Source organism: Nannospalax galili, unplaced genomic scaffold (genome assembly GCF_000622305.1).
Source record: "Nannospalax galili isolate Female #2095 unplaced genomic scaffold, S.galili_v1.0 scaffold1488, whole genome shotgun sequence".
In the NCBI taxonomy this organism is placed as follows: domain Eukaryota; kingdom Metazoa; phylum Chordata; class Mammalia; order Rodentia; family Spalacidae; genus Nannospalax; species Nannospalax galili.
In genome coordinates this window covers 1,248,584-1,264,284 of record NW_008358859.1, presented here as the reverse complement: position 1 = coordinate 1,264,284, position 15,701 = coordinate 1,248,584, and the positions used below count along the sequence as shown (strand labels likewise).

The 15,701-nt window shown below is 48.2% G+C and overlaps 1 protein-coding gene across 2 annotated transcripts in view; it reads left to right on the top strand.

The window, feature by feature from the left end:
* Dnajc11 (DnaJ heat shock protein family (Hsp40) member C11) overlaps nt 1–15,701 on the top strand; it is a 58,987-nt gene that overhangs the window by 220 nt on the left and 43,066 nt on the right. The window lies entirely within an intron of this gene.

Below are 15,701 nucleotides of genomic sequence, written 5' to 3'. Positions count from 1 at the left end.
AGCTGCCAGCCCGGGCCCGGGGTCGGGCGGCTCCATCCCGGCCTGCGCGGCCCGAGCACGGCGGCCTCGAGCCCCGCACCCGCCCGAGGGCCCGGGGGGCCCGGGGGAGCCTCGGGAATGCGGTTCCCAGTCCCCCCCGCCCTGTAGGGCCACGCCCGGTGCAGCCACCTGGCCCGGCGGAGGAGCAGGGTCATCGGCCTGACCCCGCGGGCCGGCAAACTGGGTCTCGGACACCAAGGTCAAGGCCACCTGGAGCCTCCCAGGGCTCGATCCCAGCCCTCAAGGCCTCCTGAAAAGTTGGAGTCCGGACTCGGACTTATCGGCTGGTGCCCGCCCTCCTGGGTACCCCCCCGCCCCCCCCAGCTACTATCCAGAAATGGAGGCAGAGCCTCCCCAGACTCGAGTTAGGAAGAAGCGGTAGGCCCAGGAGGCAGTGGTGCCCCATGGGCTTGGGCATGCAGGCCAAGCGCGCTCACCCTGCTGCCTTCACCAGAATAAAAATGCCGTAGGAGAGCCTCGCCCTGTCAGGCACGCGTGCATTTCTCGTAGATTTTCATTCTTGAGGACTAGTCCGCGGTTGAGATCTGGTATGAAGGGCGGAAAGGTTTCCAAGGTCAAGTCTTAGGGAATGTCAGTCGTATCATATCTACGCTGCTGGGTCCGGACTCTGAGCCAGCCAGACAAGCCCTGGTCCTTTCGTTCAGATCTTCTAGTAGTGATGAAAACTAACCCAACTTTGATCAGTAAATGTAGACAACGCCTTGTTGAATGCTTATTTTGTGCAGGGCTCGTTGGATTGGCCTAACGGCCTTTTCTATGACAGTCCTAGATTTATAATTAAAGAAACCGGCGTTAGGGAGATGAAGGAATTCATCCAAAGTCACTCCACTAGAAAGTGTAAGAGCTGGAATTCACCCCTCAGCGTTCTGACTCATGAGACCCAGCTCTTGAACTGTTGCTGTGCTGCTGCCTCAGTTTACCAATCCGCAGAGTATGTGTCCTTGGGCACCTTAAGTACACATTTCTTAAAAGTATCAACCACTTCCTACAGAGCCATACCATACGATGTTTCAAGGACTTGTCATCTTGTGAGACCTGGATCAGTTCTGAATGTACAGCTAAACATGGCTCAGGCTTTACTTGTTTGGCCCATAGCCTCGTGCAGTTGAATGGAGCTATGCATTTTTTCCCAAAGTGGTAAAAGACACCAACCTTTCTCAGATCAGCCATTTTTTACACATCACTCCTAGTTTGGGTTATTAGTAATTGAGCAGGCAGTTACTGGACCTAGACAGCTGCAGGTGTTGAGAGATTTGAGATGTCTGGGATGTTAGGCCCTCTCGTTGTGACTGCACTGGGTAGGAGCCAGAGAAATACTTGGTGTTTTATTAAGACAGGGTCTCCCTGTAGCCCCAGCTGGCCTGGAACTCACTGTGTAGACCAGGCTGGCTTCAAACGCCCAAAGATCCACCTGCCTCTGCCTTCTAAGCGCTGAGATTAAAGGCATGCACCACCACGCCCAGCTGAAATACTTTTGTTTTTTGAAGGGAGTAAATACTTGCTTTTTAAAAATGCTTTGCTTCTGCCGTTGAGTGTAGGCATGTCTTACATGCCTGTAGGTGAGATCTTCATGAAACACTTCTCTGGTGCTGCTCTGTCAACAAATTCAGTATTAAGTGCCACCCATGTGGATGCTGACTTTCTTATCCCGGATTCTCTTAGAAGGAAAGCTCTGAAGATGATGCTGCTGGTGTTTATTTAGAGATACCCCCCCCCCCAGATTCAAACATGAAGTTAAAAATGACACGATTTAGTCGGAGAACAAAATTGAAGCAATCTCAGTCAGTTCTCACATGTATGCGGTCTCACATGTGTGCTGGAAGCATGACCTAGCACCTGCTTGGGCGTTTGCTGCCAGCCTCAGAGCTGTTTAAGCAGAGTTGGAAAGGAGCTCCTCTTCCCAACAGGACTTTGCAGCACCTTCTCTTAATGATTCAGAGTTGACGGTCCCGTGTTGTCGTCGTCGCCGCCCCGCCCCCCCCCCCCAGAACTCTGAAGTGGAAGCAGCCTCAGAGCGAGGGCGTGCTGTTTACAGTTCTCAAGCATTGAGCTGGGGGGTGAGGATAGCTCAGTTGGCAGAGTGCTGGGTTTGGGAACTACCACATAAACTGGCATAGACACACTTGGGAGGTGGAGGCATGAGGATAAGAAGTTCAAGGTCATCCTCGGCTACATAGTAAGTTTGAGGCCAGCCTGGGCTACATGAGACCATGTCCCCCAAAAAAGTAAATAATGAAAATTAGAGGCATAAAATAGGTGACTAAAGTAGTAAATGTCAGAAATCACTTAAGAATCTCCCTTTAGGGTTTTAAACTATACAATTTCTCCCTGAATTTCAGCTCCAGGCGGTGAACAAGGCAGCTAGCCAGCCAGGACCCCCAAATTCTGCCATAAACAGTACTCTGATCCTTAGTGATTACTTTCTCTAGTGTCCCAGAGCTCCTGTTGACAGTGGAGCCCTCATCATCCTGTTTCACATAAGAGAGGAATTTATCATTAACAGGGCATGCCCAAACCTGGTTGGTGGTGTGCGTTCATGGTGTTGGATGCATAATCAGGACCCTAAAATCTAACTCATCTGAGATTTCTGGGATTTTCCAAACTTTATTTGGAGAAAGGATTACCAATTACATTGGTAATATTACTATTCAGTGTAAATACAGCAAATAGGTATAAATTTCATGATCCTTAAGCTTCTATTAGGATTCTTATTTGATGTAACTTAAACCTAACTTATTCCTAAAGAATATAGTCCGATTTTTTTCTCTATCAATATCATATCACCTTGTAATGAATTTCATTCTAGCCAGGCGTGGTGGCCCACCTGTAAACATGGCATTCTGAAGCAGCAGGAATGTCATGAGTTCAAGAGCAGCCTGGGCCATTTAGTAACAAGCCAGTCAGGGCTACCCAATAAGACCCTGTGTCAGACAAACAGAAAGCTTCTCTACTCCTAGTCAGTGTGGCCTGAGTAGCCAGTCTCTCTTTCAAGTTAAAAAGAAGTTCTTTTTATATGTACTTATTGTGTGTGTAAGTGAGGTCAGAGGACAGCTTGCAGGAGTCCTCTCCTACCTTGTAGGTTCCAGGATTGGCCTCAAGTCTGTCAGGCAACTTAAGAGCCAGGCATGTTGGTTCACACCTTTAATCTTGGCACTTGGGGGGCACAGGTAGATGGGTCTCTGTGAGATTGAGGCCAGCCTGGTCTACATGGAGAGTTCCAGGGCTACAGGGAGATCCTGTCTCAGAACAAACCACATAGTTAAGTAAAAATAAAGCTATTAAAAACTTTTTTCCCTTGAAACCTGTATGCAATAAAGGTCAGTGTTTTGGGTTCTTCATCCCTCTAGAACAGCCAAGAAACTAGGAAGTCCAGAGCAATCATCTACCAGCAGGAAGCCCCCCTCATCCCTGAATCTGCCTCTGCCTGGTACAGTGCATGGTTCTTTGTGGTTTTGGTGAAGTAGGTTCCCTGGAAGCAAGACATGGCCACGGGGTGAGACTAAGCATTTGAATTTGGACAGTGGGGAGAAAGAAAGGGCTGCAGCGGCAGAGAAAGGTCTCCTGGTCACCCTGCATCCCACAAAGAGAGAGGCTGCAGGCACACATGCTCCCAGGACATCTTAGGGGTCTGCAGACGTTGAGATGTAGAAGAGTCACTCAAGCAAGGTGCACACTGAAGTCCCTGGGGGTTGGTGGCCATATGTAGTCACTATCTGTCTAACCTGAGCTAGCATCAGTTACTACTTCCTTCGTCTTCATGAGGAGAGTGAAGACGAGTCTGAGTTGGGGTCTTTGGAGTAGCCTGTCTGCAGATACTATGTTCGGATTGTGATGATTATAATGCTGATCCTGGCTAAGTGCCTGCATTGGGCATGCAGGGTTAGGCCTGCTGTCCACAACCAGAGTGATCCAAAGGCTGTACTGTCTAGGGTGGCCTGCAAGCCACAAGACTGAGAAGCCAGAATTGTAGCCCAAGCTGCTTGCCGCTTTCCTGACCTTGAGCAAGCCTCCAACCTGTCAGGTGCTTACAGCAGAGCGGAGACAGCGGTGTGATACTGTGGAGTCAGGGAATGGAGGGATGAGGGGGCGTGGGTGCTGCAGCCTCTCGTCCTGTTTATTCTGCTGCAGTTGGTCCTTCTGCTTGACCCTGCCTGCTGGTGCCGGTGCTAGTGGCGGTTTTGATCCGCTACATTTTTTTATTGTATGGCGCACATGTGGAGGTCAAAGGACAGCTTGTGGGAATCAGTTCTCCTATCACTTGGGTTCTGGGGATTGAGTTCAGGTCATCAGGCCAGGCTTGGCAGTAAGTGCCTTTACCTGCTGAGCCACCTTACCGGCCCACTCTTATGTTCTAACAAGGTGATATAGTAAGCACTTAACTGTCAACTAGCATGACATTTGTTACATGTGGCCATGTGGGTAGGATGTATGTAAAGTGCTTGATATAGATATATCCACTGAATAGTTATTAGATTTGGGGACATGTAAGGTTTTGCTTTTCTTTTTTATTTTTGTTGTTTGTTTGAGACAGAGTCTCTTCCCCCAGCTAGCCTGGAACTTGCTAAGTAGACCAGGCTGGCCTCAAATTCACAGAGATCCGCCCATCTCTGCCTCCTGATTGCTGGGATCAGAGGCTCGTCCCACCATGCTCAGCTTGACTATTCTCTGAAAGGAACTGCTCTTTTGGATACTGCTCAGGGTGGGGACTTTCCTGAGCGTTGACCCTCAGCATGAAGTAAGGTGCAGGCTGAAGGACAAACTAGAGGTGACGTCCCACCAAAAAGAGGGGACCAGAGACTGAAGAGACAGGCAGGAAGGAGGCAGGGAGCATAGGGTGCATGGGTGACCAGAGACTTCAGAGAGGCCACCTGTGGAGTGGGGACAGAGCCCTGGAGAATGCTCAGTCAGGTTCAATGTCATCTCAATGTAGTTAGCAAGTAACACAAAATTAAACTTAAAAATGTGTTTTGTTAATGAACTGAGAGCCTGTTTTCTCCTCCTTGCTTTAAGCATTTCAGTGATCGCATCTTGAAACCTTGTGCTCTGGTTTTGCGTTATCTAGCCAAGCACTTCATTGTCTCAGAGATTTCACCTTACAGCTTTGTATGTTCTGTGAATTTAGTAATAAAACAACAGAAGAGAATCTGGGGCCTCCAAACAGTGTTTTTGCTTAGCTATGGCCTTGAGTGTGTTCACCTTTATTTATTTTACCTGTTTTAGTCATGCTTAACCTTATTCAAATAAGGATTTAAGGTGCTAACAGGTTAATAAATAGTGCACGTTTTAGACAACACTGTCACCTCCTTGCCACTGTAAGGGTTCCCCTTGGCAGAGAGCCACCCTTGGGAGGGCAGCAGGTGGGTAGATGTCCTGTTGCTCCTGGACTGTGGGGACCACCTCTACATGTTGGGAGTGTGCGGTGTGGCCTCCCCAGTGGGCAACCACCAGAGAATTCTCCCACAGAAAAATGCCGAGCCGGGAGAGGTGGACTACAGGAAGTCAGCAGGAGTGGGCAGGCTGGAACAGATGCACATGGAGGGGAGAGGAGGTCAGGCTGTTGGGGAAAATAAGCCAGATTCTTAATGGGGAGATAGGATCTGAACCATCCATTTTGATGGCACTCAGAAGTTCAGAGGAGATCTGCAGCCTCTTTCAAAAGACTGTGCCCTTTTTATTTTCTGCAGTGTCTCAAGGGCAGGGATGAGCATGTGGGCAGGACGGGAAGAGCCATGGTAGGAGGATGTCCCTGTGTCCTTGGGCTGGCCTCTGAAAGGGCACTGGGATCCCGCCCTTGGCCCACTTGTGCTCAGCAGAGGTCTGTCCTAGAGGACGGGATCCCTCTGTCCCGTTGACTCTAACTAAAGGTCATGTGTGTCCTGCCCTTTTTTTTTTTTTTTCATTTTCTTCAGTTCTGGGTATTGAACTCAAACATCTCACTTACTAGGCAAGCACTCTCCAAGTGAACTACACCCCAGGCCCTCTTCTTTTTTAAATTTTTAGACAGGGTCTTAGTGAGTTCCCCCAGCTGGCCTTGAACTTCTCTGTAGTTAAGCAAGCTTCTGCCTCAGCTCCAGAGTAGCTGTGGTCTCAGGCTTGTGCTGGTCCGGCTCATTTTATGTTGTTGTTGTTGTTGTTTGGAATTTTGTCGTTACCTGATCCTGTTTTTAGGATCTGTATTGCCATCATGAAGGTACCGTGTTGCGTGACATTGGTGTTTTTCCTTAACTCTGTGTTGTCAGTCATCAAGACGCCTGTCTGCTGAGGCTCCCACACTGTCTTCTCGCCCCTCTTCTCACTTGTGGTCTGACTGTTTCTCTCCTAAGCTTTGTGTTTCCTATACAAAAGTCCTAAAAGGACTCCCAAGTCTGCTGGAGGACGCAGACCTCAAAGTCAGGTGAGACGTGTGCCCACCTGACAGCTGACCACATTGATGGAGCTCAGAGCCTAGAGAAGGATGGTTGAAATGCTGTGGCCTAGCATCATGAATGTTGAGCCCCTCTGAGCCTTTGCTGGTTTGGGCTTGAAATGACTACAGCTTGTAACAGAGCCTCTGAGGTGGGCATCAGAGCTAGCTGTAACAAGGACAGCCAGGGATGAGGGTCAAGCTTGCCATAAGGGAGCCTCCTCAGGGTGCGCTGTCCAAGCATGTTTCTTCATCCTTAAAGTCAGACAGCTTTACTGTCCACGAGGCAGTGGAGTGAAAAGTGAGAATGTGTGCCAGAGCCTCCTGCAGAAACAGATGTTTTGTGCTACAAAGACCAGTCTGTGCTCGTTAGTGTGATGGGCATGCGCTTTAGTTAGTGAGGAGCTGAGTGCGTGCCACACTCTTGTAATCCCAGCACTATGGTGGTAGAGGAAGAACAGGAGGAGTTCAAGGCCAATCTGAGCTGTAAAGAGAGACCCTGGCTGGGTATGGTGTTCACCTGTGATCTCAACACTCCAGAGTCAGAGGCAGGAGGATTGCTGTAAGTTTAACACCAGCGTGGTCTATACAGCAAGACGTTGTAAAAAGAGAGGACAGGCTGGGCATGGTGGTGCATGCCTTTAATCCCAGCAGAGGCAGGCGGATCTCTGAGTTCAAGGCCAGCCTCGTTTACGTAGTGAGTTCCAGGCCACCTGGGGCTACAGGGAGACTAGGTCTCAAAAAGACAGAAAAAAGGAAGGACAGAGGGAGAGAGACTGACTGTCTCAAGGGAGGCAGGTGCTACAGTTGGGTCTTGTGGATGAGTCCTTGATCTGGTCCTTCTCTCTAGATTTCCCTTCGTTTTCTTGAACAAAAATTTGTTGTGCCAAGCCACACATTATTAATTTCTAGCCAGCTTCCTGGTCAACTTCCTCTGCATCTTAGGCCACTTCATGATCTTTTCGCTTATTTTTATGGTACTGGGGATTTCACCCAGGGCTTTGTGTGCTAAGTGAGTGTCTCACAGCCCAGCTGTATCCTGCCCTCTTCTTACTCTTTATTTTGAGACAGGGACTCATTAAGTTGCCTAGGCAGGCCTTGAACTTGGCAGTTCACCTACCTTAGCTCCCAGAGCACCTGGATTATAGGCCTGGACCTTTGATCTTTTTCCTCTTCAGTAATTCTATTTATTTTTATTTGTTGTTTTGTTGTTGTTGTTTTAGAGAAAGGATCTCCCTGTAGCCTCAGCTGGCCTGGAAATTGCTATGTGGACCAGGCTGGCCTCAATCTCACAGAAATCTTCCTGCCTCTGCCTCCTGAGTGTTGGGATCAAAGGCGTGCACCACTACACATGACTCATCCTCAGCAGTTTTTGTTTGTAAAATGAGGATTCTAAAACCTACCTCCATGATGCGGTCAGGCTTCAGTAAGCGGAAATGTGGGTGAGATAGAGGCCTTGTTGGCTGTAGGTCTGCAGTGCATTGTGGTGCCTTTGACAACCTTGGACTCTCCACTCGTACGGCTCGCAGTCCTTGCTCATCTTGCCAGCACCTCATGCTCCGTTCTTCCCTGGGTCCATCCTCATCTCCTTGAGTCTGTTTTAATCTGCATCAGGCAAGCCTCTCTCTCTCTCTGCCTTCTGGACATTGTGCCTAGGTGTTAAGTCCACCTTTCCTCCCAGGTCTGTGTTGCTTGTTACGCTTGCTCTAAGACACATACCCAAGCCCCTAACCAGGAATGCTCCAATTCCTCTTTTTAGCACTCAGTAGTTGTGCCCTTGTGTGGGTCCACAGATCCAGGAGTGCCTTCAGGACAGCTGATAGCGGTCCTTCAGCTTAAGCTCTGCCCTGAATTCCTCTTGTTTCCTCCAGGTCTGTCTCCTTTGGCTTTTGTCTGTTTTCACAACTCATCACATTACTATTAACAAACAGTGCTGGGTGTGTTGTAGGTGCCAGGCCTGTTACATACAGCTCTGCTACAGAGCTGTGGAGCCGTACCCCACCCTGGTGCTTTTGTTTTATATCCAGAAATCATTTGATCTCCATTTCATTTTAAAATATACTGTTTCATACAGAAAAACTCTTTTTTTTTTTTTTTTTTTTTTTTTTTTTTTTGAGACTGGACCTGTGTAGACCAAGTTAGCCTTGAACTCCCAGTCCTCCTGCCTCTACCCCTCAAGTGCTGGAGTTACAGGTGTGAGCCACCACATCTAGCCAATGGCTTCCTCTTATTTTCCAAGTAAAAGTCAGACCTGGGCTTTTTTTTTGTTAATTTGTGTGTGTGTGTACCATGGGACATGTATGTGTACAGGTCAGAGGACAGCTTGAGAGCTTGAGGGAATCAGTTCTGAGTCCTGTCCGTTCTCTCCCCCACCATATGGGTTCCAGAGATTGGACTCAGGTTGTCAGGCTTGGCAGCAAGTGTTCCCACCCACTGAGCCATCTCACCAGACTCTGGGTCTCCTTGTAGCCCCAGCTGGCCTAGACCTCACAGAGATCCATCTCCTCTGCCTCCCCAGCAGTGGGATAAAAGGCGTGCACTGCCACACCCTTCCCCAGCTCCATTTTTAGTCAACTATAAATCAGATGTTTGATGGTCCCTTTCTTCTTTGTATACCTTCTTCCACTGCAAGAAGTTCTGTGTGCTCAGTGGCTGCAGCTGGTGTGCCCTGCTTAGTGCTGGGCAGTAAGACCACGTGTGAGAGTTCCATATCCTAATTTGTCGAAATGTGCTCTGTGATGTTCCTGAAGTGACACGCTCACCCTAACAACACATTTCTGGACCGTGTCCCTCTGGCGAAGCAGTGTGTTGTATTTAACAAATGCTTCCTAAGCGGGTGAGCAGATGGCTAGCTGCCCGAGTGAGCTTCCTCTTCTTAGACTTTGGCCCTGACCAGTGTGCTTAAGTGTCCCGTCTTCCTGCCCACCACGGCTTGCTTCCTCGGGTCTGTTTTTCCTGTGGTAAGCCTCAACCTTTCTCAAGAACCTAACTCAAATTAGTGCCCACTTCTGTGTTCCTGGTTAATCCATCTGTGCGTGGCTCTTAAGAGGGAATCCACATCCAGTTTGCTGGCTCCTGCGGGCAGGGACCATATTGTTTCTTCGTTGTTTTGGGTGGTGCCTAGAGCCCAGTCAACCTGCTAGTGGAAGCCCTACACATCTGCTGGCCCCTACCCGCCTGTCTAGGTGCATTTATTTTGCGTGTTTATGTATATGGCATGAGTGCACATGTGTATGGGTGTGTCGGGCATCTCTGTTTACTGAGGCAGGGTCTCTCCTTGAACCCAGATATTGCCCCAGGGATCTTCTCCCTCTGTCTTCCAAGCACTGACTTTACACAGTCCACCACACCTACCTAGCAATTTATAGAGGTGCTGGGATTGGAACCCTGGTTCTCATGCTTGTGGGTCAGGCACTTCATCCACTGCGCCATCTCCCAAGGCCTCAATACTCATGTTCCTGAGGAGTGAGTGGCAGTTTTAGCAGTCAAACTCGTTGCTAGAAGAAATTTCTTCATCTTCAGTTTGATGAATCTAAGTTTTCACTTACAAAAATCATCTGAAGTCAAACACAAGAAGAAAACAACAAATTTGAACACACGTTGATGCTCCAACATTGTAGTACTATGGTCTGCGAGCCTGGGCATCTCAGGGCTGGCCTGGGCTCTAGAAGAAACGTGCTTTCCCACTGGCTGTCCTCCCCTGGCTGGCAGGTGCCCTTGTCTTCCTCTGAGGTCTCCTTACTGCAGGGGAAGGTTGCCTGTCTCATCTTTTGCACTAGCACTAGTGATGATGTTTGTAAAAAGACAATGTTTCAATAGACAGACATTTGTGCAGCTGTTTCTCCAGTCAGCCAAGCAGAGCTGCATCTGCATTGTGTGGAGGCAGGTCCCTCACTGTTCGCCCGTCCATCCTTACAGGCTCCTCACGGATCCCAGGCAGGTGAGCTGGGCCATCTGTACTGTGCTTGGCCTTATGGGGTGGCTCTACATAACTGGTTGGGGTGTGCTACTAGTTGCAGATAAGTCCCTCCCACAAGAACTTATTTCCAGCCAGGGGTGTGGTAGCACATACCTTTAGTCCCAGCACTTGGAAGGCAGAGACAGGCAGATCTCTGTGAGTTTGAGGCCAGCCTGGGCAGCAGAGTAAGATCCTGCCTCAAAGACAAAACTAAACAGGGCAGGAGAGATGGCTCAGTAGATAAAAACATGGGGCTGCTCTTGCAGAAGATCCTGATTCTAGTCCCAATATCTACATGGCAGCTAACAACCACCTGTAGCTCCAGTTTCAGTGGATCCAATGCCCTCTTTGGGTCTCTGCAGGTATTGTATGCATTTGGTGCACTTACATGCAGGCAAAACGCTCAGACACATAAAATAAAAATAAGTAATAAAAAATTTTTTTTGTAGTGGTGCACGCATTTAATCCCAGCACTCAGGAAGCAGAGGTAGGCGGTCTCTGTGAGTTCAAGGCCAGCTGGGGCTATAGGGAGATCCTGTCTCAAAAATTCATGTTTCCTGGCTGGAGAGATGCCTCAGCAGTTAAGAGCACTGACAGTTTTTGCAGAGAATCCGGGTTTGAGTCCCAGGATCCACATGGCAGCTAACAACCATTCATAACTAGTTCCAGGGAATCTGACGACCTCTTCTGACCTCTGGGCATTGCCTGACATGGGTGCACTTACACAAATGCAGGCAGTGTACTCACATTAAAAATAATAAAATAGCCAGGCATGGTGGCACACGCCTTTCATTCCAGCACTTGGGAGGCAGAGGCAGGCTGATCTCTGTGAGTTCAAGGCCAGCCTGGTCTACATAGTGAGTTCCAAGACAGCTGGGGCTACAGGGAGACCCTGTCTCAAAAAGACAGAAAAAAAGGAAGAGGGGAATCCTTTGCCATGTCCACCTGCAGGCTTGCTTTTCAGCACCTGATGAGCATGTGGCTTAGTCTTGGTATAACCAGTATCTGCTAAATGGCACAGATGAAATGTGGCCCCTGCCTCTCTGTCAAACAGCTCTTACTCAGCACAAAGCATCCAGACTGGCTTGGCATTCATTAACTCCAAAATCTGCTTCTTTAAAGTACATGCACACCAAGTAGCATTTTCCAAAGTACAGATTTGTACTAGCTTGAGTTAGGGACATGAGCATGGCGGGTGTGAGCCTGGATTGTGAGCTCCATGCAGCAAATATCATTGGCCCTTTGCTTGCCTGGCACATGATAGGACCACACTGCCTAGTGTCTGTTTGGTGGCATGAGGCCGTGTCACTAGCTCCAGTCACCAAGAATAGAGGTGGGCCTGTTAGCTACAACCTCGGGTTTCTTCCACCACTGTGACCCTGAGAACCTCATGGTCTTCTGCCTGGGAAATGGACAATGGTCCAAAAGGTGGCTGTCCTGCCAGCCGGAGTGAGGATAACCAGCAGAGCGCGGCTGGATGGCTTAGGCAAGCAAGTATGCTGAGATCAGTTTTGGGCTTTACTAAGCATGACATCACAGCAGAAATCATGAGGCAGTCGACAGGTTTGATTCTGTAAAACTAAGGAGCAGAGGCAGGCAGAGCTCTGTGAGATCAAGGCCAGCCTGGTCTACATTGCAAGTTCCAGGCCATCTGGAGCTATAGGAAGACCAGTGGAAACCATAGAACTGGGAAGCCTAGGACTGGTGAGGTGGTTCAGTGGGTAAAGACACTGCCATGCCTGATAACCTAAGTTCAGTGCCTCCTCCCTCCAGGACCTACATGGGGGAGAGCCAACTCAGGAAAATTGTTCTCTGACCCACATATGCACTCTGTGGCATGTTTACATGCATATCTCTGCATGCATTGTACATAAAATAGATAAGTATAATAAAAATTTTAAAGGGGGGGAACCTAAGTCGGGCCTGGTGTATAGACCAAGTACTTGAGGGACTGAGGCAGGAGGATTATGATGAGTTTGAGGTCAGCCTGGGCCTGTATAGTGAGACCCCGTCTCAAAGAAAAGGAGGGGAGAGATCTAAAATACAAATAAATATGCAGAAAATGTTCGCTCTCTCTTTAAAATAGTCTAAGTTAAAGCAAAGAACTTTTGGTTATTTGGTAAAAATACTGAGTGGCGCTGAGAGCTTGCCCACCAAGAGACAAGAGCTGTGTTTTCTGGGTGGAGAAGTTGAACCAGATGTCCTTAGAGTCCACAGGGAGGCGAGAGTAGGTCATGCAGAGGCAGGAGTGGAGCATCCAACCAAAATGTGACTAAGTGACTTCACACAGATGGGGACACAGCTGTTGTTCTCTGGGCTCTTCTCTAAAGAAGCTAGCAGGAAAGGCCTCCGAATGGACCTTGCTGCTCATGGGTGGCAAGGCCTGTTCAGGGCACAGAGCTCAGATGGTTTATCAGTCGCCCCCCCCACCCCCCCAGAACTCTGCGCACACTGCTTTAGATCTGCCTGACAAACTTGATGCAGGTTTCCTGTGTCACCTTCTCAGAAACCTCTCCTGATTGCCACCTCCTTTCTGTATCTAGTGCCTCTTCTTGGCTTTCATTCTTATTTTGATGGGGCTTAACCTCCAAGTCCCCTTTATGAAAGCAGGTTGGGAGGAACCATTTCTGACTTGGAGTCGCTGGCCGATTGCAGCATTCTAGGTTCCAAATCTGTCACAGCCAGTGCTCGTTTTCCCGCTCGTTTTGCTGGTGTCCATTCTCAGAAATGCGAGGTTCTGTCCTGTGGCATTTGCTGGTGATGTCTAAGGATCAGTGATGCTGCACATCTCTTCATGGACCATTGGCACATCTGTATCTTTGGGAAGATGTCTGTTCAAAGCCATTTTAAATGGGTTTTTGTTGTTAGCTTGTAAGAATTTTCTGTGCCAGATACTAATTTCCTGTCAGATACGTGAATTGCAGATATTTTCTCCCAGTCCATGGGTTGTATTTTGTTGTGTCAATTAGTGTCTTTTGTTACACAGATGTTTTTGGTTTTTTATCCATTCTAATTTGTCTTTTATTTTTGTTTGTTTATTTCCTGTGTCCTTGGTATTGTATGTAAGAAGTCATGGTCAGATCCAGTGCCATGAAGTTCTGTCCTTGTTTTCTTTGAAGCATTGATAGTTTAGCTCTTATGTTTAGGTCTTTGACCCTAGATTAGTCAGGGTTCTCCAAAGAAACAGAACCAGTAGAATGAATATATATGTATAGAGATTTATCAGCTTAGCTCACAGGATAGAGTCCGAGTAGTCCAGCAATGGCTGCACCACACTGGAGAGGCTGAGAATCCGTAGTCGCTCAGTCCACGAGGCTGGATGTCTCAGTAGTCCCAATCTGGCACTGAAGGTCTAACAAATTCCAAAAGATCAGCTAGTCTTCAGTCTGCAGCAGCAAGACGAACTCACCAGCAAGAGAGAAGGCAAGCAGCAAGAAGCCCGGCGTTCTCCTCTGCCATGGCCTTTTATAAACAGGCTGCCATCAGAAGGTAACACCCACATTTAGGGTGTGTCTTCCAGCTTCAGATGATCCAGTCAAGAAGATCTCTCTCATTTCAGTTAATCCCAGATCCAGTCAACCCAGGATTAGCCATCACAGACCCTTTTTGAACTTGTTTTGTGCGTGTTGCTAGGTAAGGTTATGGTTGGTTGGTAGTTGCCATGTGGGTGCTGGGAACCAGATGTGGGTTCTTTGCAAGAGCAGCCAGTGCTCTTAACCACTGAGCCTGTCTCTACCTGGGCTTTTTGATCGCATAGCTGGATATGCAAAGACTCATTTCTGGAATCAGCCCCGCTGGCCCACATCTGTCCTTGTGCCTTGCACTCGCATTTTGACTTTGAGCCGGATTGAGCTGCATCTGGAGATTGCTTGGAGTCGTGTTAGCCTTTTAACTGTACTGTCTCTGCGAGCAGGGCGCCTTTCCACTCACCAGCGTTTTCTTTTTCAGACTCTGCAAGTGGTTTTTGTGAGTTGGTCTTGTGTGGCCTGCTCTTCTACTAGATTTGTTTTTTACTTGCAGCAGGTTGTATGTTGGTGTGTGTGCATGCTCATGCACTGTGCACATGTAAGAATATAGGTCATTTGACTTCTTTCTAGATGGGTGCCTATATTTCTTTTTCTTCGTGACTGCTCTGGTTGGAATCTCCAGGACTGTGCTGACTAGAAGTAGCAAAAGCTACGTCCTTGCCTTGTTCTTGGCCTTAGAGGAAAAGCTTCCAGTCCTTCATCATTAAACATGACAGGCACCGTGGCTTTGCCACGTGTGCAGAAGCTGTGTTGACATGATCCCCTTTGATTCCTGGATTATTAGTGTTTATTATGAGCAAGGGCCAGATTTTCCCAGGTGCTGTTTCTTCTCCTTTTTGCTGTTTTCTCTTGCTCTGTTAATGTGGTATGTTACCTTGACTTTTTCCATATGTTAAACTATCCCTGCATCCGAGAACAGTCCCACTTAGTCCTGGGATCGAGTTCTCTCATTGTGCTGATAGGTTTTATTTGCTAGTATTTTCCTTTTTAAATTTTTTTTACGTTTTGTTTGTTTTGTGTGCACATGTGGGGGGTGCATTGTATATGTATGTGCAGGGACACATGGTTGCTATGGTTTGTGCATGTGGAAGTCAGAGGCAGTTTTCTCGTACTACCATGTGGGTCCCAGGGATCAAACCTCCAGCATTGGCTCTCTTCACCTTCATGTGGGTTCTGGGCTTTGAACTTGGTCCTCAAGCTTGCCCTGCCAGTGCTTGTGCTCAGTGCTGCTGAGCGCTGCAGCTACCCGCTGCCCCCCCCCCAGCAGGCTTGCCTCTGGAGAGAGCCCTGCATCTGGAATGCCAGCCTTACAGAATGAGGTTGGAGGTAGTCTTTCTTGTGTCTTCAATTTTTAGAAAATCTTGAGAAAATTAGTATTTGTTCTTTTTAAATGTTTGGTGGAATTGCTAGTAAAGCCATCAGGCAAGTGTTTTTTCTTGGTTTCAAGGTTTTTCTGTTTTTGGTCTTTGAGACAGGGTCTCTCTTTGTAAACCAGGTTGGCCTAGGACTCACTATGTAGCCCAGGCTGACCTCCAATTCACAGCATCATTCCTACTTGGGAATTGGCATGACTCTTGGGAAGTTTTGATTGCTGACCCTAGGCCTATTCAGATTTTCTGTTTATGACTTTTTCTTAAGTTTTTCGTTGGGGGGGGGTTCTTTTTGAGACAGGATCTCCCTGTAGCCCCAGCTGGCTTGGAACTCACTGTGTAGACCAGACTGGCCTTGAATTCACAGAGATCTGCCTGCCTCT